The sequence below is a fragment of the Delphinapterus leucas genome, chromosome 18 (genome assembly GCF_059928025.1).
Source record: "Delphinapterus leucas isolate spDelLeu-1000000601 "Yukka" chromosome 18, BTC_Dleu_Yukka2, whole genome shotgun sequence".
NCBI lineage: Eukaryota > Metazoa > Chordata > Mammalia > Artiodactyla > Monodontidae > Delphinapterus > Delphinapterus leucas.
This window is the reverse complement of record NC_143146.1, coordinates 32,027,888-32,041,946: the sequence shown is the minus strand read 5'-3', so window position 1 is coordinate 32,041,946 and position 14,059 is coordinate 32,027,888. Positions and strand designations below refer to the sequence as shown.

The 14,059-nt window shown below is 40.5% G+C and overlaps 1 protein-coding gene across 5 annotated transcripts in view; it reads right to left on the bottom strand.

The window, feature by feature from the left end:
- The window catches only part of KLF12 (KLF transcription factor 12), a 448,910-nt gene that overhangs the window by 13,365 nt on the left and 421,486 nt on the right, over positions 1-14,059 (bottom strand). The gene's annotated exons all lie outside the window — the stretch shown is intronic.

Below are 14,059 nucleotides of genomic sequence, written 5' to 3'. Positions count from 1 at the left end.
GTTAAAATGCTTTTATTTACATGTCATCACCATATGGTTTTTTTTCTTGAAATTTACAACATGAGCATGGGTTTTAATAAGCTGAGCTTGATATAAATCATATCTTCAAAAACACATCCATCTTTGGGGCACTGAGCTCAGCCAGTTGACTCCTTGTCACCAACAGGTATCTCCTAGTTATCTCCTGTGTTACTAAGGAACCAGCCACAGAGAGCATAGGCCTAAGAAGGAAAAAATAAAAGATTTTCTTAATTGGGGAAAAGCATTGTTCAGTTGTGTGTTAGGAGGACGTCTGTTTCTATCTTGGCGGGGAAGTGTCATCTGAGTATGACTGGGGTTAGAAAAGCTGCTGGACCCTCACCTTGGCATTGCAGATGGAGAGGCAGGAAGGGGCTCCATAACTGGGATGGGCCCGGAAGTAAAGAGAGGCAATAGAAGGAGACAGGGCTTCAGTCTCACCTCAAGAAGGATGATGGAGGCTGGTATGGCCACCGTAGGGACGTCCTGTTGTCTCAGGGGTTCTCTGAATTTCCTTGTACATCCAATTTCGGCATTTAATATTCTCCACATTCTTCTTCCAAATTATAATGGACATACTTTTACTTTCACTTGGGCTGTTTAATAACGGTAGTTGTGCCCTTTTCACTTGAAAATCTATAGCAGGGGTGGTAAACTGTGGCCCCCAGGCCAAATCTAGTCTGTGGTTTGTTTTCTGTGCAAGCTGCAAGCTAAGAGTAGTTTTCACACTTTTAAATGGTTGAAAAAGAAAAGAAACCCAAAAGAGGGCTCTCTCGTGGCATGTGAAAAGTATATACTTTTCATGAAATTCAAATTTTAGTGGCCATAAATAAGTCTTTATTGGAACACAGCCACACTCATTTGTTTGCATATTGTTTACGGCTTGCTTTCCAGGGATGGAGGCACTGAACACTGCAATAGAGAATGCATGGCCTGCAATACCTAAACCATTTACTATAGAAGGCTGGCCGACTCTTGATGTAAGGGATGGGCACCTCAGCTTTTGTCAGGCTTCCTGATTATGTTAACTTAATCAGGATATATATAACACACCGTGTTCGTTTGGGATGGGTGGGTGAGGGAATATTTTGGCTATAAGATAATCACTTATTCTTAACTCAGGCTCCTCGATTAAAATTCTAACTGTCCTCTTGGTAATGAATACACGTGATAGTTCATGTCCGATGCTTTAAATAGAGAGTTCTGGACAAGGAGAAATCAGGGATTCTCTGAAAAGGCTCACCCAATTCAGTCAGGGTTTTAAAAGCCTTCGGGATCTCCTCTGCTCATTATAAAAGCACAATAATGAGTAAGGCCTTCGCTATGAGGGTGAAGGGTCAGGAACGTCTCTATACACTTTACCCGCTAACCAAAAGAGCACTGATTCTACAGTGATGGAGCCCGACCCTGCCCTACTCCACTCCAACCCACCCTTTCAATACGGTTGTGTTACCATGGCCACCGTGCTCAGTGATGAGCTGCGATTAATTCTACTTAGTCTGAGGAGGACATAAGGAAGGAAGGATCAGAAAAGAGGAGCTCAGATGTTTGGCATCATTTCTAAGGTGGATGTCTTAAAGGCGGAGAGGCAGAGAAAGCAACAACTATGGCGAGGATTTCTGTGGGCCCACAAACGTGCAGCAGGAAACTCAGTGCAGAACCTGAAAAGTATTCTGCGAGGTGAAATCAGGTACAGTAAGTGCCTCCAAAATGCAAGATGCAGATACGTCCCTACTTCATGAGTAAAACCAGTGAAAATGATATATAAGCTTATAAACCATTAGGGGCTAAGTGATGAATGAAGGCACGTAAAAAAGAATGAACACATTCTCATCTAGGGGGTGGGGGGAGGGAGGACCTATATCAGAAAATAATAAACTTAATTATCTGAGTGATCGATGAGTTTTCCTTGAAGCTTTTCTTACAAAAATATATGCTTTCTTTTTAATATCCCCAAATATTTCTTGTATAATATTTCTTGCCCCCATTTCCTCACGAATAAAACCAGAGTTTGGGTATTCTCTCTCCATACTCAGAAGAAAGAAGAGGGGAAAAAAGAAAATAAGATCTTCAGATCTCTCTTCACAGCTAGAGGCTGAGCTATAGGGGTGGCTCCTCTCTATGGAGATGAGATGGCTGCTTGGACCAGGCAGAGAGCAGGCTTCTGCCCCTCCCTCAAGAGGGACCTCGGTTTCCATTATATCCACCTAGTGCCTAGCATTTCATTAAAAAAAGTCAATAAATTCTCTCATTGGACTAGTTAAGTTTTAGAAGTGGATACAAGAACAATGCTAGTGGCTACTACATTATGTTAAAACTGAACATTATATTTTATGCTTGTGCTTTGAAGCTATTTAAAGGGTACAATCTTATAAACAAATTAAGATAAGAGACACTAACTTCATGATGTGAGTAAAAACTAATTAAGATGATAAATAAGTTTGTAAGATACACTGTAATATGTATAAATGAGCCCTGAAAGGATATAATAAAGAACAGACAGAATCCTTCCTCCATCCCCCCTTCTTTCCTTTAAATCTTGCTAGAAAACAGAAAGCTCACTTTAAAGTTAAAAAAGTCAGTGGTGAGGACAGAACGGTAGGTGAATTTTCCATGAACATTTTCCTATGGAAAGAGCTGGCTTGGACACTAATAGTAGTCAAGCATCTCCCAGGGTCTGGGCGGCTATTGTGCACAGCTGCTCTGTATCAGGCTGAATGGGGGTGACAGTAAACACTATTTCCAGTGATTTCTTCAGGAATAGTGAATGGTCCTTAAACTCATTTGAATTAGAATTCTGCAAATGTGTTATTCAACACTGTTTTCACTAGAAATAAGCTAAAAATAAAAAAAGCATGCCCACCTTTTTTGTTTGTTTGTTCGGTCTAACCCACAATTACACTTAGAATCCTCAGTAGCAAAGTCTTTGAAAATGTATTTAAATATTTTTCAAAATAATCAGAAGTTTTGGCTCCACCATCAGATCACCTTTGATTTTTGTTTCTTATATTAATCCTGTGAAATAAAAAAATGATAGGGAATGGTGTGGTATATGTCCTTACCAATAAGTCTTAGTAAGTGATTAAGTCGAGACATCAAGTTGCTAATGTATAGGAAAAAATCAAAGGACCTGAGCTGGGTAGCTGGTAGCTTAACACTACACTCACCGTGGAGTGTAGTTATTAACTTTTAGACTTTCAATTCTGAAGCGAAGGTCTCTATGTCCCATGAAAAACCCGTAAGCCACTTCCACCTTTTGACCATTTTTCAGCACAATCTGTCCTCTTTCAGGTCTTTATAAAACCTGAACTAAACTATGAAACCTCTGAAAAAGAAAAATGTTAACTGAAACTAATAGCAAGCCCTCCTATTCTAAAGTGAAAGAGTCCTGTAAAGATTAAAAAGAGAACATACCAAAAAAAGAGGGTTTGTTAATTTTTGTTCGAAAACACTCTTTTTAACTCCTCATTTGGGGTTCATGTTAGAAACAGTTTTATATGCACACTGGCCCGTGTGTGTGTGTGTGTGTGTGTGTGTGTGTGTGTGTGTATTCACAGGTATTATTTAAATAGTATTCTAGTATTCTAATTAAGTATCCTGGGAAAATGAAAACTCTCATCAAGGTTTTTTTCTTGAAACAGTCAAGAAACTGATTTATTATGAGAACTGCTGCCTCTTTCAATTTTGGTTAAAGAAAAGGATTAAGAGTCACTCAGTGCATTTCCATGACATTTACCCAGCAGAAGGCATAATAAAGTCTAAAGAAAACATCAGGTATTGAATGGATTCCCAAAACCCAGGAAACAAAAATAACTTTTTCGGGTACCTCCCATTTCACCATCTGAAACGCTGAAAGGTAAATGTGTCCTGAGACAAAAGACAGGTGCCCTTTCATATTAAAATGACGTGTGAGCAACAACAGAAAAGGAATGTGCGGTTTGCAAAAGCTCCCCGTCAAACAAAACGCCCATGTCCTCACATCAGCTTCTCTCTATTATTTTCTCAAGCAACCGAAAAAAAAAAAAAAAAACACCTTTGGCAACAGGAAACATAGGCATTTTCTTCAGTTCAGAAGTGCATTTCTGAAATGTGTCCCTGTTTAACTTTTATAAAGTCAGGGGGCCCCAGACACTGACAAATGAGCTTCATTACACTCAAGGCTCAACATATTTGCTGTGACAATCTGTTTCACTTGAGGAATGGTATTTGCATATGAGGGGAAAAAAAAAACCCAGAATCAAGATTCCTATCTTGTTTTCTGGTTTCTGTTACATTAGTTCATAAAAGTTCACAGAATTTTAGATCTGGAAGGAAATTAGGTCCTTTGAAAATGAGGAAACAGAAACCTAGAGCTGAGATTACAAGGCCCTTGACTTGTCCAGGGGTAGACAAGGCTGCCTTCCTTCTTGCTGGTGTTAAGGGGGCAGAAAACAGCACAGGCTTTGAAATCAAGCGGAATGCACGGTCAAATGAGGCTCAGTCTCCAATCTGCGACTGGATCTCAGGCTAGAGAGTTAAGCTTTCTGAAACTCTGTTCCCCGTCTGTAAAATGGGAACACTGTTCCCACTGTGAAACTTAGAAATACACATGCCATGTGCCTGGCAAATGACAGGTGCTCAATAAAGGATACTGGATTCTATAGTTATGAAGTTCAATGTTTTTCTGTTTCTGCTAAGAAATATAAATAACATAAAGTTAAAAATAAATCCCATTTGGTTTTTTTTTTTTTTTTTTTTTTTTTTTTTGTGGTAAGCGGGCCTCTCACTGCTGTGGCCTCTCCCGTTGCGGAGCACAGGCTCCGGACGCTCAGGCTCAGCGGCCATGGCTCACAGGCCCAGCCGCTCCGCGGCATGTGAGATCCTCCCGGACCGGGGCACGAACCCGTGTCCCCTGCATCGGCGGGCGGACTCTGAATTTGTTACTTTTAAGGAAGGAATTAAGATTTGCAGGTAAAATGGATGCCGATCCTGATCCTGATTTTTTCTAACGTTTTAAGTATAAAACTCCTTTATAGGCCAAGTAGACCAATCTATTCTATAATTTGTTTGATCCGTTTGGTCTTGTCAATTCAATCAAACAAGTGATCAGTTTGTTAGTATCTGCCCTATGGAACTGTCTGGACTGAATTAATTCTCCTTTTCATTATGTGTAAACAAGACCAAGTGGGTCTTTTTTTTCATGCAATTATATAGTGGATTTCTTTGATGAAAATAATATTTGCTACAGCATATAGCGTCTTCCATCTACCACACTTAGCTCTAAGAGTTTTATGGATCTGAACTCATTTAACTTCGACCCTAACTGTAGTTGCTGTAACCAACCCCACTTCACCCAGAGTTAGTATGTGGTGGATGGAGGGGGGATTTCAACCCAGGGAGCCTGACACCCAAGGTCACAATCCTAACCACTACCCTACAATGCCTCTCAACACCTTAAATCACTGCTTTCGTAAACCAAGATATCCAGTCAGAACTGGCCAAGCAGACTGACAGAATATGAGCTAGTACTTACAGGACAAACACTGTGTTAACCCAGAGGCTAGCCCCTCTCCTCTAGAAATCAAATGTAAATGAAGTTAAAAATACCTTATAGGGCTTCCCTGGTGGCGCAGTGGTTGAGAGTCCACCTGCCGATGCAGGGGACGCAGGTTCGTGCCCCGGTCCGGGAAGATGCCACATGCCGCGGGGCGGCTGGGCCCGTGAGCCATGGCCACTGAGCCTGAGCGTCCGGAGCCTGTGCTCCGCAACGGGAGAGGCCACAACAGTGAGAGGCCCGCGTACCGCAAAAAAAAAAAAAAAAAAAAAAAAAAAATACCCTATAATAAAAATGTACTTTACTGGAAGTAAAAAGTTCAAGGTCTAAGGATAATACTCTATGTGGCTGAGTTTATATTTCTATGTAGGGACAACGTTTATCTTCCTGGTTCTGGTTACCTTTTCCTCAGTTTCTTTTGTAGACGCCTTCCTTTACCTGTCACATAAATCAGGGGTCCCCAACCCCCAACCAGTACTGGTCCGTGGCCTGTTAGGAACCAGGCCACACAGCGGGAGGTGCGTGGTGGGAGAGCGAGCAAAGCTTCCTCTGTATTTAGAGCCGCTCCCCATCCCTCGCATTACTGCCTGGGCCCCGCCTCCTGTCGGCATTATGGTGAGTTGCATAATTATTTCATTATATATTACAATGTAATAATAATAGAAATAAAGTGCACAATAAGTGTAATGCGCTTGAATCATCCCCACAACATCCCCCGCCCCGGTCCGTGGAAAAATTATCTTCCTCGAAACCAGTCCCTGGTGCCAAAAAGGCTGGGGACGCTGACACAAATGTTTACTGAGATTTGGGCTTTGACATCTTCTCACTTGCATAGGTTCTCCTTGGTTTCCACAGCTTCTACCACAACTTATAAGGGAAAGATTCCCAAGTGTCTACACCTCCGTCTCTCTCCCAAGCACCATGGAAGGGGAGACAACATCTCCAGTTGGCAGCCCGAAAGCAACCCCATGTGACCAAAACGTTATTCAGCATCTACCACTTAGATGAGACATGTTCCTCCTTCTATTTTGATATCTGGAAAAAAGACAAGCCCATCTACTCAGGTATCAAGTCATACATCTCTCCAGTTGGCGAGATTTCTTGGACTCTTTCCTATCGGTTATTCTCTACCTGCCCCAACCCGATTATTACATTTGCCAGTTCTGCCTTCCAAATGTCCCCTCCAGTTCATCTCTATGAAGATGGTCTGCCTCTTTTTAGAGTTTCACCACCTTTCACCAATACCAACTTCTACTGCTCTGTTTCCCTGTCTTATGTCCTGCTACCTCCAGTTTAATTATTAATGCTCCTGTTAGAAAGCCAGTCTTCTCACTGGCTTTCTAACAAAGCAAAACTTTAGTCGACTTTCAAGAAAGACTGGGAATTCCCTGGTGGTCCAGTGGTTAGGACTCCATGCTTCCACTGCAGGGGTCCCAGGTTTGATCCCCGGTCAGGGAACTAAGATCCCGCAAGTCACACAGCATGGCCGAAAAAAACCAAAAAACAAACAAAAAAAGATCAGTTCACATTATGATGAAAATCCTTAAAAATAGGCCATTTACCAATCACTTGCTATCTTGATACTTCCAAGTACCTTAATGACCAACTCTAAACAGGTAGGAACCGCTAGCTAGACCTGCATGGAGTGTGGCCCTAGTGGGAGAGACTGGCAGGTTATTAGCAAACTTGTCTGAGACCAGGTGTAATGACAGCAGCACAGGTTCTAGAGAAACTAGAGTCTGCATCACAGCTCCACTCCTTCCTTGTTCATTCCATGACAGTGGACAAGTGCTCTAACCTTCCAGGGGATTTACAGATGTGATTAAAATATGTAAAGCACTAGCAGAGTGGGGCACTGTGCCTGGGACCTGGCAGGTCCTCAGGAAATATCAGTTCTCTCTCACTGCTGGTCTCCATGTCTGTTCACAGCATTCCTTCCTCCTAACCATGCACCCCAGATGTCTTCAAAGTCTCCCCTTCCCCTGCCCTCACGTCCAAGCAGATGCCATGCCCTCCTGTCTCTACTGCTCCACTGTTTCCCACATGCTTTCCTCTCTGCCCACTGTGCTGCTGCAACAAGGAAACGTCCAAGTGTTCCAGGGTCACGGAGGAAAAAATTCTACCTGCCTAGGGAAGGAGGGTGGTCAGAGAGCTTCACAGACAAGGTGACACTGAGGCAGTTTCCAAAAATAAATAGGAGTTTACCAACTCAAGAAGCAAAAATGGAGGTGCCCAGGCAGGCCATTTCAGGTAGGTGCAAGAACATACAAATGAACTCCATGCAGCTGGGCATGTCTGGAGGTTGCTTCATTTGTGTGGGTGGGGAATGGGGGAAATTGGGACGGGGTCAGCAAATGAGGTTTGACGGATGAAAAGGAGTCAGATGAGAAGGGCCTTGCATGCCCAGCTTAGAAAGGTGTCCCCAAATTCCCTGGCCATAACAGACAACGCCCATGGTGCTCTTTTGTTATTCTGCTTGTATCTTTATTATATGACTTTGCAGACCTGGCCTTCGCTGTGACTGTTCAATGCATCTTACCTAGTATACTTATGGAGAAGCTCATGGAAGATGGGGGTTCTGCCTCTTTCTGCCTTTGTCAAGAAAAATCTATAGTGCCTTGGACATGGAAAATGCTCAATAAATATCTGTCTTGTTGAATCTGTCTATGAATAGGTCCTTTCAAATAAAAGACTACGTTTTACTAAGTATTTAAAATACGTCCCTGAAAAGATTATTTATACTATCATTATAAAAATGACGACAAAGGGCTGATAAAATAATACTTTTACTCCAACTTTTTCTGCATTATATAAATATTAAATTAGTTGAGTCTGAAGTAAAGAGATTATATAATTACAGCTGATTGTGATGATACATTAAATTATCCAAACTTTTTTGCCTTGAACCTACTGCTCATATTAATAATATATATCCACGTCAATATCCAGACATACACAATTTCAATTCAACAAATAATGATTGGGTCCTTACAATGTGTTAGTCACTGTATTCACTGGGGATATAACAATGAGGCCCCCTGTGGTAATTATGCAACAACTTGCTATATTTATGTTCAAAGTTAAAAAAATAGAAAACCTGAGATACATAGAGTTAAGTAGCTTGTCTAAGCTCACAAGCCAGTTAGGGGCCACAGACAAATTTCTGTTGCCTGACTTCAAATTTAGTGCTATTTCTATGATAGTTTCCTATTTCTTCACAGTTACCAATATGGAGCGTATCTGTGAGCTCTCTGGCCAAGATCTGCAAACAGCTTATTTGCAGAGGATTTTTACCTGAAAAACGTCAGTTTGTTCTTAAGTGATTCATTATCCTGGCATCACTAAGCCCTATGCTTTATCTAACAATGAATCTAGACAGAGGGTCTGACGTGGAGCTTTATATGGAACGAGTTATTTAATTAATGAAGATAGATGTGAAAGTATAAGTAGCACCCCATCGCCTGAAGGTAAGATCTAGCAACCCCAAGACTTGTGAACAAAAGGCCACCAAGATGCACAGCTGTCACATAGCTCATGATTTTCTTTGTAGGATATCATCAAATCATTTCAGAATCTCATCCAATAAAATAAGATGTCAAATTAGAAGCAAGAAATATAGGAATAGCAATGAGAATTAATGAGACAAGAAAGAAAGCGAAAAAGCATGGAATCCACAAGCATTTTGGACTGGGGTGTATGTGTGTGTGCGCGCACGCGCACGCATAGTCATTATCGGATATTAATTATAGCACGTGATATTAGTTACAAAGTCTTCATTCCTCAAGGGAAGGGCTAAATAATACATCATCTCTTTCATTTGTAAAGGTAGGGAAGGACATATTTTAGAGACGTTTAAATCAAAACTGGTTAAAATTTTTGAAGCATCCATATGAGTTAACTTCCTTGATGTGTAAAATTCAGATATGAATTATTTTTGCTAAAGCCAGACATAAGACACGGGGCTTCTCTATATTTACTAATTTTTAAAACTTTGCTGTATCGTTTTCATATGAATTCAAATGATTATTAGACAAGATTGGCTAAATGAGCCTCAGATTTATTAGAGAGCAGGATACCAAGTTGAAAATTTCAGATTCATCTGAAACAACATTTTTATAGGTCAAAACTACTTATTTAAAAATCTGGTTTTAAATCTTTATCTTGCCGTTTCCTTGTTCATCATTAAATTATAATATTCTGCAGAGCAGTGATCATCACGCCCTGTCAAACGTACCACTAGAGGGTTCTAGCTGACTCTTCCTTGGACCCTCTTAGACTAGACCCAACATCTGGTTGTAGTTCGCCATCTAGTGGTTGTAAGAATCACGGGTGCCTGAGCGTTATTTGCTTGAACTGCATTTTAGAAAACACAATGGCATACATTTTTAGAAAGGAATAAGAATTCTAAACAGCAATACCAAACTCATAAAACCATTTTTTCTAAAATTCATATTTAGATCACTTAACAAGTAATGAAATTCTTAAAGTGAGGGAAACTCATTGTATTAATACATAGTAGTTATGTTTAGCACAGATTTAAATGACCTTTAATTTCAATACACTGCATATTCATTTAAATACACTGCACACTGCTTCATGCAGAGGAAACACACAATTTAGGCCCGTGAGTAGGAATAATGTACCTGCTGACAAAGGGGCGGATGCGATGACCGAGATATATTTTTTTCCTTCTACTGAAAGTGCCTTAAACAACTTACCACAGACAGGTGTTAGTAGGCATTTAAAAATATTTGGTCAAACATTTATGTTATTATCTAAACTGCACATTTATGAAACGATATTTAATTATTTTTAAAAGGTACTCTTCAGCATGTCTTTTATTTTTTACTCTAAATTCCTCGTTAATATATAGAAAATGATCCTCTTTCACACTCCTACAAATATGTTTAATTTACTGTACGTATAAGTCCTAAACAGATGACTGATCATGTGCTAATAAAGCACAAAAGATCAAGTGTTAAAGGTAGAATTAACGTGACTTTCTCAAAGAAAGTGTCTTGTTGTCCCTTGCTCACCTCCCATTGCGTGTGTAGTTCTCATAAGTCATCTGTTATAATCCCAAACTTCACATTCATTATTACTGGTCACACACAAATAACTTACGCAATATGCCTGAAGCAAAGGTAAGGCTAAGAAGATATTTATTAAAATCAAAGCAAGCCAACCCGAATCCCTATAGAACTAGTGTTGATTTTACTTTGAACCCTAAGTTATGAAATCTTGCATGTAATTATAAATCAGAAACCAGTATGGGCTCACTTTGAACCAGTGGCAGCAAATCAAGCAAATTTCATTCTTTCTTTTTAAAAGTACTGTTATTTGACTGGTAGTTTAGGAGACTCTGCCTTGAGCAGAGTAAGTATTTCTCTGCTAAGTGGATGGATGAATTTGCCGTATCTGGGTTTGGAGCAGGAATTTCACAAGGACTTTCGGATGCAGCTGTGAGATCAAGAAACATGGATTGGAGTAGGACAACTAAGTGGATTCTTAGCTGTAAGTTAATAAATTAAGACCCACTTGGATGGAAGTCTCCAACATCACATCTCAGGGCTTTTTCCTTGAACCTGTTCTGCTTAGTACTTGGAAAAATGGAGAAGCTGAAGGAGAAAGCTAAAAAAGTAAAAGCAAGGTGGGCAGGGAGCGCTCCAAAATCTTTTCAATTTATTAGAATAATGAGCCCAAGTCAATAAAATGGATGCAGTATAATTATTTCCCAGACTTGAAAGGGTATGTGCAGCCCCCCCATAGTAATGACTCTGTCCTGTATCTCCCACAAGAGGTCACCCAGCCTGGGGCAAAACACCTCAGTGACGGGAAACCCACTATTCCCAAGGGAGCCATCATCTGAGGGACAGGTTCAATGACAAATACAACACTGCGCGTTTAAGTTGAAAAGAAATCCGTTATAGGTACAGGGGATGGGAAGATCCAGTTTTCAGCAGTTTTTGATTTAGATGACCTAACAGAGTCAACTGCTAAAAGACTTATCATTATCTTTACGTCTATTAAGAGACGTCCATTAACAAGAGCTCTTCCCTCAATTTGTGGTGTGAAAACGTTAAAAGATACTGTGATATGTTGGCATATAGGAAAACGTGGCTGAGAGAACAGCGGGTGTCTAGTTTGGAGAGAGGAAGATACCAGCCGTTCATGACAGCGCTGAGAAGAGCACCAGGGTGCTGGAAGTGAAATTTACACTGTGATGGCTCGAGCGATTCCCTTTGACAACGAGACAACGGGAGCCAAACAACGCCATCAGAGACAATTCAATGCTGTAAGAGACGAGGACTCCGCCCTCAGAAATGTCACCCAACTTGTCTTGCACAAGAAAAAGCTCTCTGTCACGCGAGGCGCTTAAGGAGAGATGGGAAATAATACTTGACCGGGAGTCACACTCATACCAAGGAGGTAATGACACTGGTTACTGTGTGGATCAAGTGAAAGAAAAAATATGTTAAGTGTGCAGAATACTGCATAGTATAGGGGCTGGATCTCTGTGAAAGAGGACACCCAAGGATACCTCTAGCTAGGAAACGAACTAGACTTGGTGACATATAAGGTCCATTTGGACCCTAGGAGTCGACGATTTCATCTTATTAATAAGCCAAACTAATTACTTCTGCTTCAGCATTAAAGGTTTATATTGCTTTGAATTATAATGCACACATCACATCTCCCCCACTTTCACAATCTATATTAAAACCTATAAGATGCAATCCTATCATGCCATAACATTCAATCCTTTAATAGTACCTCATTAAAACTTTTCCTCTCTTTCACTGTTCATCACTTGCATAAATGAAATAGAGGGTGCCTATGTGAAAATGGGGATAATAAGTATTTTGGAAAGTTCAAGGAAAACAGAAGTAACTCAAAATATACAAGGATTCACTGAAGAAACGTCATTCTGTTTTTCCTTTAACTGAAATGCTCCCATAAGAGGTCAGTAATATGAGCTGATCGTACTTACTCCTCCGATTTGTGTTCACTGTCTACTGATAGATGAAACATGCTTATTCAACTTTCATGTCTCTATACGCATTCTTGGCCTTAATGAGAAAATCGAAGACACACTATTCTATATAAAATAGATAACCAACAAGGACCTACTATATAGCAAGGGAACTATACTCAATATTTTGTAATAACCTTTAAGGGAAAAGAATCTGAAAAAAAAAAGGTATATGTGTATGTCAAATGGAATCACTTTGCTGTACACCTGAAACTAACACAACATTATAAATCAACTAACTTCAATAAAAACTTAACTTAAATATTAAATGGCTTAATTTTTCAGATCCAAGAAAAAAAAAAAAAGAAAGAAAGAAAATTGATTCAAAAATAATGCCGACGCAATGGGAGAGGCCACAACAGTGAGAGGCCCGCGTACCGAAAAGAAGAAATAGTGCCGAAGAAATAGATGAAAACCTCTCCTGGGAAAGCTCTGGATCAATGGAGAGGAAAGAATTTGGAATTAAGTAGAAAAGGGATAAGGACTGGGGATAGGGAGGAAAGATGGAAGCGACAGTTTTCACACCGCGTTGAATTCCCTTAGAAACAGTAATAGTATTAATGTATTATATAAGCAGAGGTAAACTTCGGATTCTATAAAGCTTTTCTGACTTCAGGCAAGCATCCCGTGCTATAACTTCATCACACACACAAAAAGATGTCCCATCTTAACGATCAGAGTCACGAAAGTCTCTGTAAAGCAGCTTTCAAATAATCTGATATAAGAACATGGCTCAATAAATGGCAAAGAATGACGATTTAAATGATTTTGCTACCTCAGCTGAGAAACAGTTTATACAGTGTGGTCTCTCAATGTATCGGAGATGGGAGCACGATTTACGCAGCCCCACAGGAGTCTGTTACACGTGAAGCTCCCAGATAGAGGCAGGTGCTGGAGGCTGACTCCTGTCGAGGATAGTTACTGGCTCTATAGCACGTTGCTACCAGGAATGCGTGTGAATGAATTTCTCTCTTCTCTCTGCTTCTCTGAGGTTCACACATTCCAGTCACCAGTCACTTTTCTGACCAAAAAGTTCTGTAATTGGGGGTCCCTCCTTCCACCTTTGGTCTCTTCCCAGAGCCTCCCATTGATGGTACCCAATGGGATCCAGAAGCCAAGGAAGCCAGGGGATGCCAGGTGAGGGGCACACAGGGTAGAGGATTGATGCGGTGGGTAGGGAGCTAAGTGAAGAGTCACTGGCTTCTTTCCTGGGTAGGTGCATGGGTGAATGGATGGTGACAAAGTCAGTGGATCACTTGTGATCTCAATTTCCTTCTTTGAAAACTGTGAATACGAAAAATCCTCTTCTTATACAAAAAAATACCAGTGAGAATCAAATGGAATCATGTGGAAGTATTGTTTTAAACTCCCCACAGTGCTATGTATATGTCAATCTTATTTCATTTCTTTTCGGAGGGGGGTTATCTGTTTGGTTATTTGGGGGATGAGATCAAGGGGAGAAAAACATGATCTAA